Source organism: Zalophus californianus, chromosome 2 (assembly GCF_009762305.2).
Source record: "Zalophus californianus isolate mZalCal1 chromosome 2, mZalCal1.pri.v2, whole genome shotgun sequence".
NCBI lineage: Eukaryota > Metazoa > Chordata > Mammalia > Carnivora > Otariidae > Zalophus > Zalophus californianus.
The window spans coordinates 23,472,299-23,487,157 of NC_045596.1; positions in this window are offsets into that span (position 1 = coordinate 23,472,299).

A 14,859-nucleotide genomic window follows, 5' to 3' on the forward strand; every position below is an offset into this window, starting at 1 on the left:
GAAGACACCCTTCTAATAGGCATAAGCATTAAGAAGTATGTCTTATTATTTTGTTTTTGTCAAAAGATAAATGAACCAAAATTATTATACGCAATATTTGGGCAGTGATAATTGGTTGATCTTGGTCAGAGGCCTGGAACAATTTTGGAATGTTGAGTACAAAGGAGTTTGGGGAAAATGCATTTGGTGGACCTACAGATATGGACACACAAGCATGCAGATCTCTGTTTTGTATACCAATACCCACTGAAGAACATCCACTGAGGAAGAGGCTATGCTGCTACCCTGAATTGGTAGCATATTTGGATCCAGGGCCCACAGAACAGAAATAACAATGATGCTGCTCTTTTGATGACTTTCTTGGGGATATTGTGCTTCTTGCACTCCTAACTTTAGACTGTCTAATTCTTTTCTTTTTAAATTATTTATTTATCTATTTATTTATTTATTTATTTATTTATTTGAGAGAGAGAGAGGAGAGAGAAGGGGGGAAAGAGCAGGGGTAAAGGGACAAGAAAACTCTGTGCTGGGCACAGCGCCCAATGTGGGGCTATATCTCATGTGTCTGAGATCATGACCTGAGCTGAAATCAAGAGTTGGATGTTAACCGAGTGAGCCACCCAGGCGCCCCTAGATTATCTGATGCTAAGAGTCCTGAATCTTAGAGGAGAGGCCCTTCTTTCTGGAGACACAGTAAGAGCACTGCTACAGTTGCTTCCTTATCACTTTGAGATCTTTGTGCTAGAAGACCAGCAACAGAAGGAAAGAATGAGGTGAGCAACCAACTTCATCATAGACCCCAGAACCAGGCCTGCTTCAGTAAACTCCAGTCCCAGCCCAGCCCACATGACCCAAGGTACCCATGGATTCAGCCTATCACCAGGCCAGCCCTTATGGTCCCGGGCTCCAGGATCACCTCAGTGCCAGGCTGGTCTCAGAATATATTCCAGCTCACATGGCCCCAGGATCATGCTCCAGTGCCAGGCTTAACCTTATGGCTCCATGCCCCAGGATGACACCCATAGACACAAGCTCCAGACCTACACTGCAGTCTTAGACTTTAGTCTTGCCCCAGTCTCAGGTAAATCCCCAAAGCTCCAGGCCAGCCACTATGGCTGGCTCCATGGTCCCAACATTCAGGCCCATCCCAACATCAGACCAGCCTTTGTGGTTCCAGGCTTCAGTTAACCCAGAATCCAGACCTGACCCAATCCACCACAATGACAGAATGGCCCCCACTGTTGCAGGCTTAAGAACTGCCCTCACAGACTATGCTTGACTGTAATAATCAGTTTCTATGTGCATCAAATCATCATGTTGTACATCTTATATGTGTACATTTATTTTATTTTTTAAGAAACTGTGACCAGTCAGAATCCTAGAGAAGTTCTACACTAGAGGAATGAACTTAATACTTAATGTGAGATGCGGGTGTATCTGTGCAATGTTGTTTGTCACCTATAGCAGATGTTCTGGTGACCCACCCAGATCCTTCTCTTGGCTTAGAACATCACCTATCCTCTCAGTTGTTATATTGACTGCTAATAGCTCATAGCTTCATTCCTCTCTTGAGAATTTCTTTGGCCTAGAAACATCTCTCTCAGAGATGCACATGAGATTTTTTTACCCCTGCCTCAATCCTAAAGTGTTCTGAGTCAATGACCCACTGATAAAGGGGTTTAACAGCTTGACCTTACCTTAAAGAAGCACTACTTTCTGGGGACATTTATGTTCCAGAGTTTTCTATAGTATGACAATGTGACTACACTTAATCTAAACCTACATTTTGCCTCTGCCCTATCTTGATTTCCTCAGTCTCTCTTAGATTTCTCCAGAGACTATTTCCTATGCTTCTGAGAACCCATTTTAAGACAATAGATTTCTTCTTGTCATTGCATAAGAGCTAAAATTTATTCTCTTCAAATGCCTAGCCACCTGCTCTAAAATGCCCAACTTGTGTAGGGTCAGAATAGACTGATTTGTCCAAAGATTGTTCTCTTAATGGATCACTAGAAAAATAATTGTAAAAAGCTAAGAGGTGCTGAGCAAGAGAAGAGGGTCAAGGCTATAAGTAAAGCTTGAGTTGGTTATTTTAAAATTGCTATTGCTATTCTAGTCATATTATCCTATGTTAGGGCTCAGAACTCTGAAGAAGTTCAATTTTCCAGCATCCACATTGAGAAAAAAAGTTTTGTCATGCTCAACCAACTATCTCCAGTTCATCACTTCTACATAGTTGCAATCCAAAAGGCAGAAATTAGATGGACTTTGAGCAACATACACAGACCTTATGAAACATATCATATAGATGCTAGCAAGTCTGAACCAGTAACAGATTTAAATGGATCAATGATATAACACAAATAACAGTGCTTAAGAGATATAGCAACAGTAGAAAAGTAATCAGGGGTGCCTGGCTAGGTCAATTAGTAGAGCATGTGACTCTTCATGTCAGGATTGAGAGTTCAAGCCCTGTGTTATTGTGGAGCCTACTTAATTAAAAAAGAAAAAAAGCGAGAGAGACATATAAATAATCATAGAAACTAAGTGTGTATCTACTTGGATACACATTAGAATCTCCCAGGAAACTTTGAAAAAAGTATCTCAACAAAATAAATAAAATTTTCTAGAGGTAGGACTTAGGCTTCATTATTTTTTCTTAATCCCTAGGTGAGTCTGTTGTAGTGATTCTACTTATCTAATCCATTAACATCACTTTAAATATACAGAAACCAAGGTGCAATAGTAATAATGACCTACACAAGAAAACATAGCTACGTGAGTATAGTACTAGGATTGCAACCTTATTGTAAAGTGCAATTCAGTGACTACAGGGATATATGATAGAGTTATACATAATCCATAATACCTTTATGTAATATACATGTATGATTATATACATGATTGTACTGTGTGTATATTTGATAATATATCCTGTATATCATTATACATAAACTCCCTTACAAAATGACTGCATGCAAACAGGCAATCTAAGGGCTTTCATAATTTAAAGAAATATTTCCTAGTTTATGTCTCATGAAACAGAAGTTTCTCAAATTAATAGATGTTAGCAATGATACCACCCCACCTAACCCTACCTCTAACAGATGGGGATATTAACACTCAATGATTTAGGGAAATAATGAATTCTATATCCTTGTTTTAGTTATTCACAATGACTACTAGTATATTAAAATCTAGTAAATGTTACATTAAAGAAACTTTTAAAACTTTAATTCAACATTTCTCAATTTAGAGCATAATAGAATCCTCTTTTAGACTAAGCATATGGAAGCTTACTGAATTAGTACTATGCTTGAAATAGTTGATTTATACTTTTGTTTCCTTTCCAGGATGCATAGTATTGAGTTAGCTTCTCTCTCTCCCTTTTTTTTTTTTCTGCTCTAAATATCTCTTTTCATCAATTATGTATAGTGTTAGAGTTATTGAAACTATTGGGGAAAGACCTGTAGATTGAGAGCACTCCACAGGAGTCATATTTGTAGCAAAATTTCTTAACTCCCATATTTCCAGGAGCAATTGAACTACTGAAATTGTATTAAGTCAAACTGGGACTCCTATTAGATCATTAAAACTAATTCTTGGGTCACCTGGGTGGCTCGGTCAGTTAAGCATGGGACTCTTGGCTTTAGGTCAGGTCATGATCTCAGGGTCGTGAGACTGAGCTCTACATCATGCTCCATGTGTGGAGTCTGCTTAAGATGATCTCCTCCTCCTTCCCCTTCTGCCCCTCCCCTCACTCATGTGCATGCATGCTCTCTCTCCCTCTCTCAAATAAATAATAAAATCTTAAAAAAAATTTTCATGTATTTTTGAATAAAATGAATGTTATGAGATTGATTTATAATAATTGAATTGACCATTCATTTGTCATTGACAAATACTTAGAAATGCATAACTTTGTAATCATGAAACTAAATTTATCCATCTTTACCTAATATGATAATCTATTCTAACTATATCATGCAAAAATATCAGGCAAAGACAACTTGAAGGTACTTTCAAATATAAAGGTCTGCAGTGATATTATTGTTCTGAGAAGTGATATTTTTCAAGACTTACAACATTTTAACGTATAGGTGTTTATAAAAATCACAGTACAACTGGAAGTATGGAAAATAAAAAGAGAGAAAAAACACAGTCAAGTCTATAAGACCATATAAATATTTTATCTGGCTACTCTAATAAATATCAGTTCCAAATCCTTGCTTAGCTGAGCTGCTTTTTCTGATGGGTTTGTTTACACTTGTTAGAGAACAACCACCACCTACCTGTGGTGCTAAATTCAGCCTTCAGGTACAGACTGGGTTGCCTCTTGATGGTCATGGACTTGAAAGAGCAGAATTTGGCCTGCAGTGATTCACTTGGATGGTGGGCGGAAAAACAATCTTCAAAGAACTAAAGTGGCCATGAAGCTAAGGCTCCAGAGAGGAAATGGTGAAGGGGATTAAGTGGAATGAAAAAGAGAGTTTTGTACAGCAGCATTGTGGGATCTCTTACTTACACTTGTTAAACAGTAAGAACATCACAACCGCCCTGGAGTTCCTAAATAGCATCCTTAACTATGAAGTCTGATATCTCAGTCATTCCTTGAGCAAAGCAGTATTGGCTTCAGAGTTGTCAGTCAATAGAAGATATTCTTTAAGTACTGTCAATGACTGACGCTGAGGTCTTTTTTATTTTTTTTTCTTTTCACGAGAAAAATGCCATTTTTGTCCTCAGTTATGACTAAAATCTCATCCAATGTAACGTTCCATAAGAAAGGAAAGAGAGGTGTAAGGAGCATATTAATGCTGTCATTCTCTCCCTGTCTTATATGTGTAGATGGGAAAGGGGCTCAAATGTGTTCTTCCCTATGAAACACTTCCCAAAGTGTAGCTCTTATGGAAACCCATCCTACTAGGTATAATTAATTCTACGTTAGCAGCATCATTTAGAAAAGTAGTTCTTTTGTATTTGGAAGGCCATTTTTTTAAAACAGAATAACATTTTCATTCTGTTAAATTTGTTTTTAAAAATTCAAAGCAGGCATTTTATGGGATTTTTTTTCTAAATCTTTCTGTAACAAAGTCAGAAATAAATTTTGTAACTTCTAGTTTAAAAGTGCTTTGTAAACATATCACCCCTTATTATCCAAATAATTCTGACTATATCTTGCTATACCCACTTATACATGAAGAAACTAAAGCTTTTAGAGGTTAAGTAACTTTTCTAAGATCCACAGCTAGCAAACAGCAAATCTCAGATTGAAATCTAGGTCTCTAATGTCAAATTTTGATGAAATCCGCTAACATGCACTGTTATTTAAGAAAAATAGTTTTAAAATACTCTAATTTTTTACTGGTGGAAAAATATGATCATCTTCTTTAAAGAACAATCAAAATAATGTACTCATCTGAAAAGATTTTGGAATTAGATCTGGAATTATATCCAAGCACTTCCCCATGAAAAAGAACCCAAGAGAAGTTATGGACATTCTGAACCTCATTTGTTTCATGTGATATTAGGTACAGCACATGACAGCACACACTTAGCCAATAAATCCCAATAATTTTATTTAGACTGTTTAATGTGTCCAAGAATTCTTTGAATAGTATTGGCCTTAGGATGATGCCGATCTCCCAATCTCTCTCAAAATGAGTTTAATTTTTCTTTTTTTATGTCACAACAGCCATCGTTTCAGAGTCAGAACTGATATATTATTTCTGTGTGATATAGATACAATGTGTGTAGGTGCATGTGTGTCCAGGAGATTTAGTATATGCCAAACACAGAAAGACAAATACCATATGACTTCACTTACATGAGGAATGTAAAATACCTTTAAAGAAGCAGAGTATAACAGTGGTTGCCAGGATTGGGATTGAGAAGGGGGAAATAAGGAGATGTTAGCCGAAGGGAGCAAAGTTTCAATTATGAAGATGAGTGAGTTCTGAAGATCTAATGCACAGCCCTGTGAAAACAGTTGACAATACTGCATTGCATACCTGAAATGTACTAAGAGGATAGATCCTTAGTTGTTTCTTTCCCACACTGAAGCATTACAAAGACCTAGTTGAACCCTCTCAATTTCTTTTCACTGTATCATGTTTTCTACCATAGGCCCACATTTCCTCATCGTGATCCTCTGCAAAAATCACTGATACTTTCTGTGATTTTTCCCCATGTATGATTTTTATTTCAATTACTGTTAGAGAAGTACCTTACATGCAGACAAATTCATTAAGGAAGCATGAAAAATATTATCTTTTAAATGCATCTTCACTTTTCCTTTTTGTTTATGTTGACTAATTTTTCCATAGTTGAGAGCATCTACCTTTAGTACATAGGTGTTTCATTTGTTACTGAAGTATCTTCAATGAATCAATGTTTCAATTATGAATAGCTCCAGACCAAGCCATGTTCCATTTAGAGATAATAAGCTGTTCCCCATGATACATCACACAAGGGTGGCAAATTGGCATTTGATTAAAAAATAAATCCTCTTCTCTTAGTCTGTAACAGTATTTGAGGTTACAAGTATCCCACTTAAAATTATAGGACATGTATACTTATTATTAAATCAATGTGGAAAGACCCTGAAGGAATGGTACACGAATCCTTTCTGATTGTTATTCCTGAGATGGGGGGTGGCAGTATTTTTCATGTGGATTGTGACCTCCTTGGAAAAGAATGAAGGTGAATCTTCTGCTAAAGAGTATGGGCAAAGAAACAGCAGTATCATTTGTTTATTCATTCAAAGAACATTTATGGAGCTCTTACTGAGCTAAATAAAGGCAGTTCTGATGAGCACGAAGATAACAAAACCAAATTCTTTCATTACTCTCAGTGACCTCACAAATACTGTGATAAATAAGTGATCAATTCAACTAAAAAAAAGTAATTATGAGAAATTATTTGGTAGAAGTAGGAAAGGACTGTCTACATATCTAGATTTATCTATACCCACATACATACCATTATCTATATCTATATATAATTGTCTACCTATCGGCCTCAGACATGGCCAGTTAATTTGGCAATAGAAGGAAAATTTAAATTAACTTTAAAGAAACTGACTAAAGAAGGATGAAGCATAGTGAAAACTGGAGTTATTTTTTGAGTGAGGCATGTCTTCCTGGAGAAATTAGAGACATTTGGGGGTAACTGAGTTAGGACTTAAAGGATAAGTTGAATTTCTTCAAGAGTAGAGTGAGTCTAGGTACCACTATGATACGTCACAAATTTGTCTGATGAAGATATCCATGGTATTACCATGTGGATTGTTTTCCTGTTTCATTTTTCTTTCTTGCTTAATATTCATTTCTTCATTGTAAATCTAATACATATGGCTTTCATTCATGACATTTTAGCATATAGCCAGCACATCAAATTATGATCATGACTAAATATTTGCCCTAGACTATGACCAGCAATGTTTTATACCTTCCTTTTAGGAAGAAATCATGATGGAAGGGGTAGAGAATGTGGCTGATTCCCTTTTATTTAGGTTCTGTGGGACAGTGTCTTTTGTTTTGTTTTTTGCGCTGTCATCATGAATTTAAAAGAAAAATAAATGCTTCTGAATTAGTGGTTCAAAATGGTGTCTTCATTTTATTTTAATTTGCTTTGGTTTTAGGCTGAATGTTTCCTTTTTATATGCTTATTTCTACTTTTATTTCCTCAATTTTCATGTTTTCTTTATTTGTAAGAGTTCTTAATTTTTTCATGTAGTAAATATAACATAAGACCCATCTTGTAGGTGTGGGAGGCATGCTATTCTTGCTTCATATACAGGAATCCATCAAAGAACAAAATAGATAAACTGCACTAATAGAGTTTACATTCTTTCAGGGAAAGACAAGTAATAGACCATAGACATAATACATCAGTAACTTTTATTATATTTTACAAAGTAGTACATACTGTGCAAGAGTAAAATAAAGTAGAACAGAATTAGGGGACTAAGGATTTCTGGATTGGAGTGCATTAAGTAAATTTGTGAGTGTCAGCCTCTTTAAAAAGGGGATATGCAAGCAAATATTTGAAGAACATAAGGCAGTGAGCCAATTATAAATCTGAAAGAAGATTGCTTCAAGCAGTAAGTTTAGCTAAAGCAAACGCCCTGAGGATGGAGTGTGCTTGCCATGTCCAAGGATAGCCAGAAGGCCAATGTTCTGAAGAAAGTAAAGAAGAGAAAAAGCAATAATGAATTGGTGTTTAGATGATGGGTCATAACAGTTAGCCAAATCGTGTTGTGCTTGGGAGGCCATTATAAAAATTTTGCTATTTAACCAGAACTAAATGGGACCTTGCAAAATTTTGAGCAACATAATCTTATCTATGTATTTATGTATCTTTCTATATAAATTCTCATTTAATTATCTAAGATTATATTTATGTTTATAATGCAGAAGTAAAACAAATCTTAAAATAAAAACTAAATTTTAGTTTCTCTTTTCCAAAGTTAAGAAAAATGACATTGAAATAACCTTTATAATTAATAAAGAAGTTCAAGAACATGACAAGATTTCTCCTGTCTTTAGGACATAATGCCAGATAATAAAGAAGTTTGTTTATCTATAGCCCCCTTTTAGTCAAATTTTCCATTTCGAAAACAGTTTTGGCTCTTTCTATTCTGATGAGAGTCTAATGCTCCTCTTGTGAAAATTTGCTCATCACGTGATATTCATCACATCCACACAACCCAAGTAGAGATCCAGGAACACTGGGTTACATATCCAGGCTTTATGTGGTTTCTGCTCCAAATATGGAATGCATGCAGTCACCAAAAGCAGGTATCCTGGCAATCCACACAGTGAAGACCACTGCCATAAATATTCATAGATGACTATAGTTTTGGGAACTTAAGATACTTAAGAATGTCAAAGAACCACCACTAATTCACAAAAATTGGAAAGTTCTGCAAACAGACAAGAATCTCTAAAGCATGCCAACGCTCAGTCCTTAAGTATAAAGGCATCACTCATCTGCTGTTAAATGAAAAGCCTGAGGGGAAGCCTGTGTCAGTCAGTTGAGGGTCTGATTCTTGGTTTTGGTTCAGGTCATGATCTCAGGGTCTTGGGATGGAGCCCTGCATTGGGCTCCACTATCAAAAGGAAGTCTGTCTAAGACTCTCTCTCCCTCTCCCTTGGCCCCTGCCCCTGCCACACTCTCTCTTTCCTCCTTTAAAAAAAAAAAAAAAAAATATATATATATATATATATAAAATGGAAAGCCAGAGGATTCTAGGCAAGGGCATTACTTAAGAGGGCATGGCAATAGCTGAGGCATGGAGATGATATGGGACAAAGTGGAAGCGGAAACATATGGAAACATAGTGAGAGGTTGTCGAATTTGGGTATATTTAGAAGTTAATATAAGCAGTATCCTTGCTCTCATGGCACTCATAGTCTATTGATTGAGAAAAATCCTAAAAAAATAATATATCAATATCCAACATTATTTTATATGTATAATATATACATATTTTATTTATATGTTGTCACATACTAGTAAGTGTAAGATCATTTATTTTTCCAATAAAAGAAGAAGATTTCCATTTATGGAGGACTTCTATTTCATTGGGGGGCATCTCAGAAAGTCCCTTTTGGTGAAAAGAAATTGTAGCTGTCATCGATATGAAAGAGGAAGGAGGAACCAAATAGCTCCTGATCCTAGACCTCCTTCTAGAAGAAGATAGGGAAAAATAAGCATGATGGCCCCAAGCACGAGAGTGTTTGAAATGTTGAAAGTGTGGCAAGAACTCAATGAGGAAAGAAGAGGTGATGAAAGATGAGTCAGGGAGCAGCTTGTATCAGAACTTATTAGCCCAGGAGAAAATTTGAATATTTTTCTAAGTATGATAGGAAGCTGTTGGAGAACTTTGATTAGAGGAGTGTCAGGAATAGCTTCCAATTAATTAAATTAATTAATTTTGTTTCAAATTTTTATTTACATTCAGTTAGTTAACATATAGTGTAATTTTGGTTTCAGGAGTAGAATTTAGTGATTCATCACTTACATACAACACCCAGTGTTCATCACAACAAGTGCCCTCCTTAATACCCATCACCCATTTAGCCCATCCCCCACCCACCTCCCTCCATCAACCCTCAGTTTGTTCTCTATTGTAACCATAAGAGTCTCTTATGGTTTGCTTCCCTCTCCTTTTTCCCCCCTCCCCTATGTTCATCTGTTTTGTTTCTTAACAGCTTCACATTTTAAAAGAATAATTTTGAAAAGATAGCTTTATATATGTGTGAAGGGTGGTAATTTTGGAAAATGGAAGACCATTTGATAGAAGATTGCCATAGTTAGCTTTAGCTATGTCGTTGGCTTGGACTTAGGTGGTATTGGTGGCAACTAGTCAGATTTCACAAATATTCTGAACATTGAACTTTAGAGTTTCCTGATGGATTTAAAAAAGGATAGAAGAGAAAGAGAGCTTCAAGTGTGTCTCCAAGATTTTTGAATTGAATCACTGGAAAAGAAGAGGTGCCATTATTAGGATGAGAAATATTTGGAAGATATCGGATTTTAACAGAGTTTAAAAGTTTGATGGCATTACAATTATGTATTCCAAGGGAATATTGAATAAATAGCTGTTTATCAATGTCTGTAGTTCTGTGAAGATGCAATGACTGGACTTGAACTTAAACCTATGAACTTGGGTTCCCCAGACCAAGAAAATTGGGAAGTTAGTATAGAAACAGAAGAAAATTAATTTAAGGGCCAAGGCCTTGGAGTCTAAAAAATAACCAATGAGGCTAAATTGCTTGTTTTTAAAAAAATACTTTTTTTTTTTTTTTTTTTGAGGACCAGTGAGAAAACACTAGGTGTGGTATGAGTGTAACTCCTGACTGATCACATGTCATGGAGCAGTGGGGAACAGGTGGGAGAGAGGGCCCCAAGCACTCCTGAAGGTATAGAATACACAGGAGTATGTCATGGCCCCTAGATGCATACAGCAGGTGGCCCTGGAACATGTGGACTCTCAGAGCTGCCAGGGCAGGAGGCTTGCTTTCCACTCACACCATTGTTAGGTCCTGGATGATGGGCCTTTGCTGAATGGTTTCTGCAGCCTGCCAGCAGTTGCCTGTGAGCCTCTTACCTTTATTATGTGTGAGGGTGGGTGGCACGTGGAGACTGCACCTCACTGACTTCACCCAAGGAAAGGAATGATCTCAAGAGAGGAGGCCTGATTATGAAATGGTGACACAGCTCTGCATTACCAGATGCCACCCCACAATCTGGCCCTTGTAGATCCAAAGCAATGCAAGAGTGCATCTCCCTGTCCCTCATGCTAAGTCCCAGAATCAGGACCCTCTTCTTACCACCCACTGAGGGTTCCCAACTCTGGTCCTTTACCTTTAGCCACACCCAGGATATTAGACTGCATCTGCAACTTTGTTTTGATGCTTATCTTCTGAGCTCTGGAGCCCTGCTCCACCTCCTCAAGCCCTATCCCCAGCACTACCCAAGGGTATAGCATCCATTAGAAGTGAGCTTGCTTGGACAGTTCAGCTGGACAGTTCAGTTTGGTTGGACCATCTTGGCAGCCACCTCAAGGTGGTTGGTGAGGGATGTTAACTAGACTTACTGTGGTGATTATTTCACAGTACATACAAAAATTGAATCACTGTGTTTTGCACCTGAAGCTAATATAAGGCTTTATGACAATTATATCTCAGTAAAAAATAAAATAAAAAATATCCCTTTGCATGTACCTTTAAAAATTCAGGTACTTTTATAAATATGATCTTTGGCTTACATACCTGTTGATAGGCAGTCAACAAGTACAACTTTTTCAAACATCACAGTTGATTCAGAGGTTATTGGAGGCACCATCCTTGCTGAGTAACAAGTGTACTCTTGAAATTCTGTTGGAAAAGAAAGTGTTTAGATAGCAATCCAAAGACTATATATTGCTGAGAACATAGTATGAAAAAGTTCCCATTATAGGCAATTGTTAGATAAAAATGTATGAAACAGAGACCAGTCTTCAAGGATTTGAAATTCAGGTGGAAATTGGTTTATAAAGATAAAATTATAAACGCATGCTGTCCCAACTCACAGACTGACCATGTTTGTAGGGCAGTTGTTTGACACTTAAGGTTCAATGTTACATAGAAATTGAGTCACAGAATACTCTACCTACTTCTGCTATCATTACCCTGCCTAGCGATTTTGCTATGAAAAAAGTTCAGGTGATGGCCAAGAGGAAAAAACAATGGGTGAGTGATGACTACTTCCTCAACAAGATCTCTACTCTTACCCTATTATCTGACTGCCTGGAAAAATAGCCCCTTTCATGGCTAAAACTCATTGTTTCTAGTGGGCTTCACCTCACCTCTATCTGGCACTAAGTGAAATGGGTTAATCTCAGGTATAAATGCCGTAAAATGGAAATGGGTTTTGGAGAAGCTTAAATCTGAAATCAAATCCTGGCTCTTCTATTAAGAGGGGAAATGTTACCTTGAGAATGTTTCTTAACTTCTCTGACATGAAGTTTCTAGTTCTGTTAAAAGTAGATAATATTTCCTTTATGGGATTGCAATGATAATAAATGGGATATAAAACACATGTACATCACTCAAAAAATGCATAGTATATTTTAGGTAGTGAATGCATAGCAATTAATAATTTTTCTACAAGCACGTTTTTATATTTTTTTGTATACAAATGATCATAGAAACTTCATTCACAATAGCCCAAACCTGGAAAAACCCAGATAGCCTTCTGTGGGTAGTGGTTTACCAGTAATTGGTACATCCATACCATGGACTACTATTCAGCAATAAAAAGAAATAAACTCTTGACACACAACAACTTGGATAAATATCCAGAGAATTATGCTAAAAGAAATAAACCAATCCCAAAGTATAGTAAGTGTATGACTCCATTTATATAATATTCTTGAGCAGACAAAGAAATGGACAACAGATGAAACAGTGATAGGAAGGAGAGAAGGCCAGAGAGAAGTGTGTATGGCTATAAAAGGAGAAGAGGGATCCTTGTGATGACATAAGGATCTGAATTTAGACAAGATCAATGTCAGTTTTATAAAATATTTTAATGCTGGAAAGGATATGATAGTGGCAGGAAATACATGACTTACTTTTCTGCCTTATCTTACTTTTTTCCTTTTTTTTAAGATTGTTTATTTGAGAGAAAGAGTGCATGAGAGCAGGGAGAGGGGCAGACTCCCAGTTGAGCACAGAGCCTGATACAATGCTCAGATTTCAATCCCAGGACCCTGAGATTATAACCTGAGAAGAAATCAAGAGTTGGATGCTTAACCAACTGAGCCACCCAGTCCCCCCTATTTTACTTTTACTATTACATACTTTTAGGAAAACGAGTGTTTCATATACAATAAGGACGTTTTTTGTTGTACCTCTTAAGTCTATGCCAAACAGTGTAGGCACTGGGAATACAACCAAGAACGTGGGACAAGATCAAATACTTACTTTGATGGTTATTACATTAATTTGAAGTTTCAAGTTCCACTATTTGGTCATAGAGAATCTCAGGGACTGAAGAAAGATGATATACTTCAAGAAGCAAGATTTGTGGAATTATGGAAATTTAACCATGGGATTCTGGGGACATTTTGCTCAGAGGCAATATGTGGCCAGGTGGGAGGTTGGTGGGAAAGATTCAGTATGCCTACGGATGTTCGAGGAGGAAAAGAGTCAATACTGGAGGAAGGAAGGAGCTCCCAGGGGACTGATCATTCCCCCTTCTTCTTCCCTTTTACTTTTCAACTTAATACCTTCAATATTCCCATCATAGGGGCCCCCTCCCCCAGACTAGCCCCCCAAAGAGCTGAGAAGTCGGGTTGGATTGTAAGTGAAAGAGTGTTCTTGTCGGCAATTATCTAAGAATAAGAGGAAAAAACGGGACACTGGTTATTCCAAGTAGAAATAGCAGGGGCAAGGGGGAATGTCAATACTCATCGTGGAATGGTTTATAGTATCTTTTCTTCTAGGTTATGTTAGTGGTCTATCAAGGTATCCCAGTGTTTCAGTACAGGCCTGTCAGTTACAAGATGGGCCTCCTAGACAAATATACCCCTTTTGTGAAAAAAAGAGTAACTATTTCTTCTTATTTTTTTTAAAGATTTTTTAAAATTTATTTTAGAGAGAGAGAGAGTGCAGTGTACTTGAGCAGGGGAAGGGGCTGAGGAAGAGGGAGAGAGAGAATCTTAAGCAGACTCTACACTGATTGCAGAGCCTGATATGTGGTTCAATCTCATGACCCTGAGATCATGACCTGAGCCAAAATCAAGAGCTGGTCTCTTAACTGGCTAAGCCACCCAGGTGCCCCTCTATTTCCTATTCTATTTATTTGTGTTTAGCATATAATTTTTCATGCTAAAAATAGTTTCTCAAGGGAAAAAAGAAAGGAAGGAAGGATTGAAGGTATATGGGTATAAAAAGAAGAAAGATTTCTCTATTCTACATGTAGATAACACACATTAAAAACCAGTTGATTAGTAGAAGCAGCAACGTATCTAGTTTTAGAAGGGGAGAATTCATTATATAATGTAGTGGAGAAATGATGAGGGAATTTTTATGGAGAAGGTGGAACTTGAGTTCAACTTTGAAATCTGTTTAATATTTAAATAAATAATGAGAAGGGAGAGCAATGTAAAGGTTGAGGGAATTAATTCAGACAGTGGGGGATATGAATAATCCTCAAACATGACAATTATTTAAAATTTTTGAATGTTCCTCTGGTGGTCACTAGTAACTGTCCCTGTGCTTCCTCACCTCACAAAACCAAGATTTTAGTAAAATTCTCTATTGGCCACAATTTTTTTCCTTCTCTGATAAAAGTGCTAATTTTCTACAG